The sequence below is a fragment of the Mus caroli genome, unplaced genomic scaffold (genome assembly GCF_978045245.1).
Source record: "Mus caroli unplaced genomic scaffold, Mus_caroli_1 scaffold_11, whole genome shotgun sequence".
In the NCBI taxonomy this organism is placed as follows: Eukaryota; Metazoa; Chordata; class Mammalia; order Rodentia; family Muridae; genus Mus; species Mus caroli.
In genome coordinates, this window is record NW_028227266.1 from 28,366,583 (window position 1) to 28,373,168 (window position 6,586).

The 6,586-nt window shown below is 40.6% G+C and overlaps 1 long non-coding RNA gene across 1 annotated transcript; it reads right to left on the bottom strand.

Moving 5' to 3' along the window:
- Positions 1 to 238: 238 nt before the first annotated feature.
- On the bottom strand, positions 239 to 5,707 carry LOC147001982 (uncharacterized). Its single transcript, XR_015044523.1, has 2 exons — positions 5,571 to 5,707; positions 239 to 668 (listed from the first exon to the last, which is right to left on the bottom strand). It is a non-coding gene; the product is annotated as an uncharacterized LOC147001982 (long non-coding RNA).
- Between the last annotated feature and the right edge of the window lie 879 nt (positions 5,708 to 6,586).

Below are 6,586 nucleotides of genomic sequence, written 5' to 3' on the forward strand. Positions count from 1 at the left end.
AATCTGATAGAAATTATTTGCAAATGACTTGCATGGAGTGCAGTAAAGGCAGACTTATGACGCATGTGTATTGAGAACTACACAGGTTTGGTGTGTAGTTCTCTATACACATGAGGTTGGGATATCTCAAGAGCAAGTCGGTGTTGCCTGATGAGATGCTAACACTTCCGGGTCGTAAAGTCTGACGTATGGCAAAAACTGAGGCGCTATCCTTCCGTGCTGGTGGTTTTACCCTCCAGCTCTTGCCTGCTTCTCCAGTCAGCTTGAGACTGAAGCTTTCAGTATCTATGAGGCTGACTCCACAGTGACTTAGGCGGCCGGAGATATGAGAATTTTTGTCTTTAAAAATTGATACAGAACGGCTTCCCATCCAGCTCTTTATCTCCGCAGCAGCTTGCTTCTCCCTGATAAACAGTTCTCGGGCGTTCAGTCCTGAGTTCTTGTGTTCTCTATGAATTAGGATTCATGTTGATTGTAACTGACTGATGAAAAGTCACCCGCCATCTTTATGTGCCGTCCAAGACCTCTGTCTTAGTCTCTCATCCTACTCACCTTCTTTTTAGGAATTCCTTGAGGAAATGCCAGCACAGATAATTTTTCCCCCGTCTATTTTACTCTTGTTTGAACAGTCCAAGTAAAAGGTCATATGGGCCAGATGAGAGCTCCAGCTGAAAACAGCACAGCAAGACAATTAAATTATAGTGAACTTCGGAGGGTGGTTGTGGTTTTCCATTAAGGGAATTCTACCTGTTTATTGATTTTTGTATTTTTCGAGACAAGGTTTCTCTGTGTAGCCCCAGCTGTCCTGGAATTCATTTTGTAGACCAGAGTGACCTGGAACTCAGAGATCCGCCTGCCTCTGCCTCCCACCAAGTGCTGGGTTAAAAGGCAGGCACCCCATACCTGGCAGGAAGTTTAATTCTTACCAAAGCAAATCGGTGCCATTTGTTTTGAGAGGGTTCAATAAGTCCTTTAAAATGACCTTAGAGTGTTTATTCTCTCCGACATGTAATCGCTTCCAGTCACTTGGGAATTAATCAACTGTAAGGCTAGGCATGATACTGTACTCAGGAGACTGGGGCAAGAGAGTTATGACTTTGAGCTCCGCCTGGACAACACAGCCAGATACTATCTAAAAAAAAAAAGTAAGAACAACTGGAAACTTTTCAAAATTTCAAGCAATTGCTGATAACATAGAGCCTTTAGCTCTCACCCTTCCTAATGCAGTGACCCTTTAGCTCAGTTCCTTGGGTTGTGGTGACCCCAAACCATAGAATTATTTTTGTTTGCTACCTTGTAACTGTTATGTTGCTACTGTTAGGAATCGTAACGTAAATATTTTTGGAGATATAGGTTTGCCAAAGGGGTCACAAACCACAGATTGTGCACCACTGCCTTAGAGGCTGGTCAATTATAGAATGTGTTGGGAGCTCAAAATATTTTCGATTGGATGTCCAATATGGTCTCACACACCTACAATCTCAGCACTTGGAAGGTAGTAGCCGGGAAAATTGGGAGTTCAAGGTCATCTTTGAACTATATAGCAAGTTCAAGGCTAACCTAGACTAAATGAGAGTGTCTCAAAACACAACAACAAATATTCTACATTTTTATTGTGATTAGATGTCTTAAAGCTTAAAATTGAGGCACATGATGTGATAATGAGATGAAATATTCTAAGATGTATTTACTTTAATTTTATGTGTATGAGAGTACTCTGTTTGGTTGTAGTATGTATGTGTGCCACATGTCTGCCTGGTACCTGTAGAGTCTAAGAAGAGGGCATCAAATACCCTGGAATTGGAGTTAGAAATGATTTGTGACCTGCTATGTGGATTCTGAGAATAGACCCTGGATCCTCTGCAAGAATAGCAAATGCTCTAACCATTGGGCAAGCTCCCCAGACACTTGAAATGACCGTTTTAAAAATACTTTAAAACATGTTATATGTATGAGTGTTTTTATCTGCATGCATGCCTGTGTACTATGCATACCTGATGCCTGCAGTGGTCAGAGGCAGTTCAGATCTCTTGGAACTTGAGTTACAAATAGTTCTGAGCCACCAAGCAGATGCTGGGAATAGAAAGAACCTAGCTTCTCTGAAAGATCATCCAGTACTCATAACTACTGAGCTCTCTCTCCAGCCTGAAATGAAATGCTTTAAATTAGAACACTTAACCGCCATGCATTCTTGGCAGTTAATATAATATCTCCCCATTATGCTCCTTGTTTATAATTGCTTTTATTATTGTGTATTCAGCAACTTTGGCCTTAATCAAACACTTCCACTAAGAGGAGAATCAATAAAAAGAACAAGTGTTAAAGAATAAAAGAAGTCTAAAATTTAGTGGTGCAAAATAACTGAAATCACAGTGTTCAGAAATTTAATATTCTTCCATTAACGGTAGGCCATTATTTTTAATAAGCCTTATTTTTGAAGCGGTTATTAGGCCATTTAAAAATTGCTTTACAGTTCTAGCAGATCTGATTTGCAAGAAGAAAAAGACAGGGATGTAATCTTGCTGTTTTCGGGTCTGTAAAGATTACATGCATTGTATACAGTTTTAGAAGAAAGATGTACATAATTTTGGAATAGTCTCAAAAACATCAACTAAAAATATTCAGAGGCTAGAAAACAAGCCATGTGGACTTTATCCTATGAAACACTCATACAAATGGGTGCTAATGCATAAAGCTCACACACGATCACAAAAGCAAATGACTGGAAGCCATCCAGGAATGACGGCACAGCTGAGTAATGAACTCACCTCAAATGTAATTAAAGAAAAAGACTGAGGAGTAGGGACATGTCGGGACACTTCTGTATTCCTAGTAATATCCAGAGGCTGAGACAGGAAGATCCAAAGTTCAAGGCCAGCCTGATCTACATATCCAGACCTTACTTCAAAACATTGGAAGGCTCTATTATGGAAAGGTTCCCAAGATGTATTGTTAAACGAAGCAAGAAAGCACAGAACTGGTGTGGAGGATGCTACCACTGAGTTAAAAAATTAAAAGCAGAGGTGGAAGGGTGGGCTGGGAGACTGCTTTGGGAGTACAAGACACTTCTTGTCAAGCCTGACAACCTGAATTCCATCCTTAGGGCCCACAGGGTAGGAGAGTATCAGTTCTGACAAGTTGACCTCTGACCTCCACACACTCACACTCACGCAAAGCAAGATAAGTGCAATACTTACTTTTATTTGTTTTTTTGTTTTGTTTTGTTTTTTTTTTTGTTTTGGTTTTTCAAGACAGGGTTTCTCTGTATAGCTCTGGCTGTCCTGGAACTCACTTTGTAGACCAGGCTGGCCTCGAACTCAGAAATCTGCCTGCCTCTGCCTCCCGAGTGCTGGGATTAAAGGCGTGCACCACCATGTCCAGCTAATATTTACTTTTAATTAAAAGGGGAGTCTCGGTAGTAGAGTCCTTGCTTAGCATGTGTAAGGAGAAAAATAAAAATAGGAGAATATATACATTTATATCTGTGTATAAATAAGGTTAAGTCTGAAAGTATACACACAAAATCAATAATTGTGATTTTCTATGAAAGGGGTGGGGACTAAACAAGGAGGTGTAGAAAGAGAAAGTGATGTTTTCTTTTATAGCTTTCTATACTTTTTGACATCTCTTATTGTGCTATTTATTTTAAGAACCAAATAAATAACATTAGATGAAGAGCATAAAAGAACCAATATGGAGAAAAATGAGGAGAGAGATGAGGGCTTACATTGCATCCATACTTATGAATGGTCCTCAGTAACTCATCTAATGGGCATCTCCACAATCAGTGTAAATTACCACGTGGTTAACTCAATTGCTAAGACAATGAATGGATTGTTCCACAGGAGAGTTCTCTTGTGATTCAGACATGGTCCTAATTCACAGAGAAGAATATTGAATTTGTGGCTTTTTTTTTCTTATGAAAAAGCATTAGTCGGTGAAGAATAATACAATTCTCTACTCCCTAGACTTAATGGTTGTAAATTTATTGTTTATAAATGGCTTTCTTGTCTAATCCACATTTATAAAAACTATTCTGTAATACATAGGATAGAAATGTCTATTTTCTGGTATACAAAGCTAGCTCCAGGACAGACAGGGTTATTTATACAGAGAAACCCTGTCTCAAAAAACAAAAACAAAACATTTTTTTCTGTTTGCGTGTTCTAAAAGAGAAGTGGACAAGAGAGGGCTGGGAGATGCTGTAAATGCTTAAGAGGATTTGTTTTGCAAACTCGAGGACCTGAGTTCAAATTTCCTGTACCAGTGTAAAATCCAGGAAGACTGTAAGAGCCTGTCACCCAGCACTGCCGGAGGAAGACAAGTGGATCTTGAGAGCTCACTGGCTAGCCTGGCTTGCCAAAATGGGTGAGTTTCTGGTTCAGTGAGAGATCCTGGCTCAAGGCAATAAGATGGACAAAGTGAGGGGCAAACTCTCCATGTCACACTCTGGCCTCTGCATGCAAAGGCATGCACATCTCCAGACTTGTGAACGCAACACACACACACACATACACACACACAAACACACAGACACACACACACTGGAAATAAGACATTAAAACTTACTGGTGCCACTTCCTGAAAACAATTTTGTTTGTTTCATGGTACTAGAAATGGAACCCCAGGTCTTTTACCCTCAGTCCACAGAAGACAAAGTGTGAAGTTGAAACTAGCTTGAAATTAAGAGCTAAGTCATCACTGAGGGCTTGCCAGTTCACTGACTGCTCTAGAAGCCCTCAAACAGTGTCTATTCCTGCTGTTTCTGGCACTGAATTATTGCATAGTTATTTTTTTTCTTTATTCTGATCCAGAGATTTTGCTGAATTTCTAACTTGTTTCTTTACAGTAAAAAGCAAATATATATGTATGTATATATGTGTGTGTGTGTGTATGTGTGTATATTTATATGTGTGTGTATATATATATGTATGTATGTATATATATATGTATATATATATATATATTTCTTTCATCTAGCTGGGTGCTGGTGGCCTTTAATCCCAACACTGAGGGTGGGGTGACATGGGGCAGAAGCAGGTAGATCTCTGAGTTCTAGGTTAGCCTGGTCTATAGAGCAAGTTCCAGAACATCTAGGGCTACACAGAGAAATTCGGTCTCAGGAAACAAAACAAAACAAAAACGAAACCTTCCACCTATTCCATCTTAAAGTTTAATGTATCTAAGAATTATAGAGAAAGCTTATGCAGATCCCCAGGCCATCTAACTACTCTGACTGACTGGGTCCTGGGTGGAGCCTGAGAATATGGTTTTTATAAGCCCACAACTGTTCTTTTTCAGGGGATCTGAGCAGTGCCATAAAAATATATTCAACAAATGAGATGGCTTGTAGCTAGTGACTCTGCATGGTTGATTAAAATCATCGCAGCTCCTCAGAGCCTCTCCCTGAGCTCATTATTGCTAATACAAAGAGGCAAAGATGAGGCTCCGGTGGTGATTAGCCCCCTGAGGGCTGAGAAGAGTCCCTGGTAGCTAACAGCACGTCATGCTAGTGTGTGTCTACCGTTCAGAGGAAGACACAGATTAAAACAGGCAAATCTCTCATTTACCTCTGAAACTCTGCAAGCGGGTACTAAACTGTCTTCAGAGCTGCCAGAGTAGAGGTGGGATGGTGGTGGGTGGCCTGAAGTTGCCTCTTCTCTTCAAAAGAACGCTTGTTACATGTTGACCATGCTATTCAGATACCTTGGTGGTTTGGGATTTCTGTTACCTCAGTGACTGCTGTCTTCTCCCTGCCCCCAGCAGCCCTGTGCCTTCTGAGATTTGAAAGAGTACCTCCACCTACGTCCTCACGTTTCCCCTACAGAGGCCTCACTCTGGACAGCCTTGTTTACGGAACTGCCTCTCCTCTCCAATCTCGGTGAGGCCCCAGCATGGCTTCCTTTGCAGTTTGGCAGAGTATCTTCCTTCATCAGTTGACCTCGCTGGCTGAGAGTATTTTGTGAAAGCAACTTTAAAATTATTTGAGATGGCTGGATGCCTAACACACACATTTGTCATTTGCCGAAGGGTTTTACAGTTCCTGAGTATAACTTCCTGAGGGTTTTTAACTGTGCGCTTATGGTCCAAGGCAATTATTGCAAAGGACATACTTTTATTAATTGAAATCATAAATACTTTGTAGGTGTTCTAATAAAATGAGCTGATTTAAGGCTTAAATGGCATATTGAGTCATTCTAGAACAGCCCACCTTGTAAAAGCCAATGGAAAAATCCAGAAGGAGAAGGAAACCATTCAAACAGCACCATCGGAGTCATAGGGAATGGCAGGAGGTCAGGGTGGTTAGGTTTAGTCTACATTTTGTCAGGCAAACCAGGATGGAGCCCAGGGCCTCACATAAGCTAAGCACCCTTCTAGCACCTAGTGATAACTACAATCTCTCATGAATTTTAGAAAGATATTGTCACTGGCAGTTTCATTTGCTAATTGTTTTTCCTTTATGCAAAAATTAGCAGGTGCTCTCAGCCTGTCCCATCTTTCAGTAGAGAATGCCCTTGTGGGAATGATTCTGTGTTGTAACCATTTACTGCCCTTATAAAAGCGTGTAATACTTACCGGGCAATTC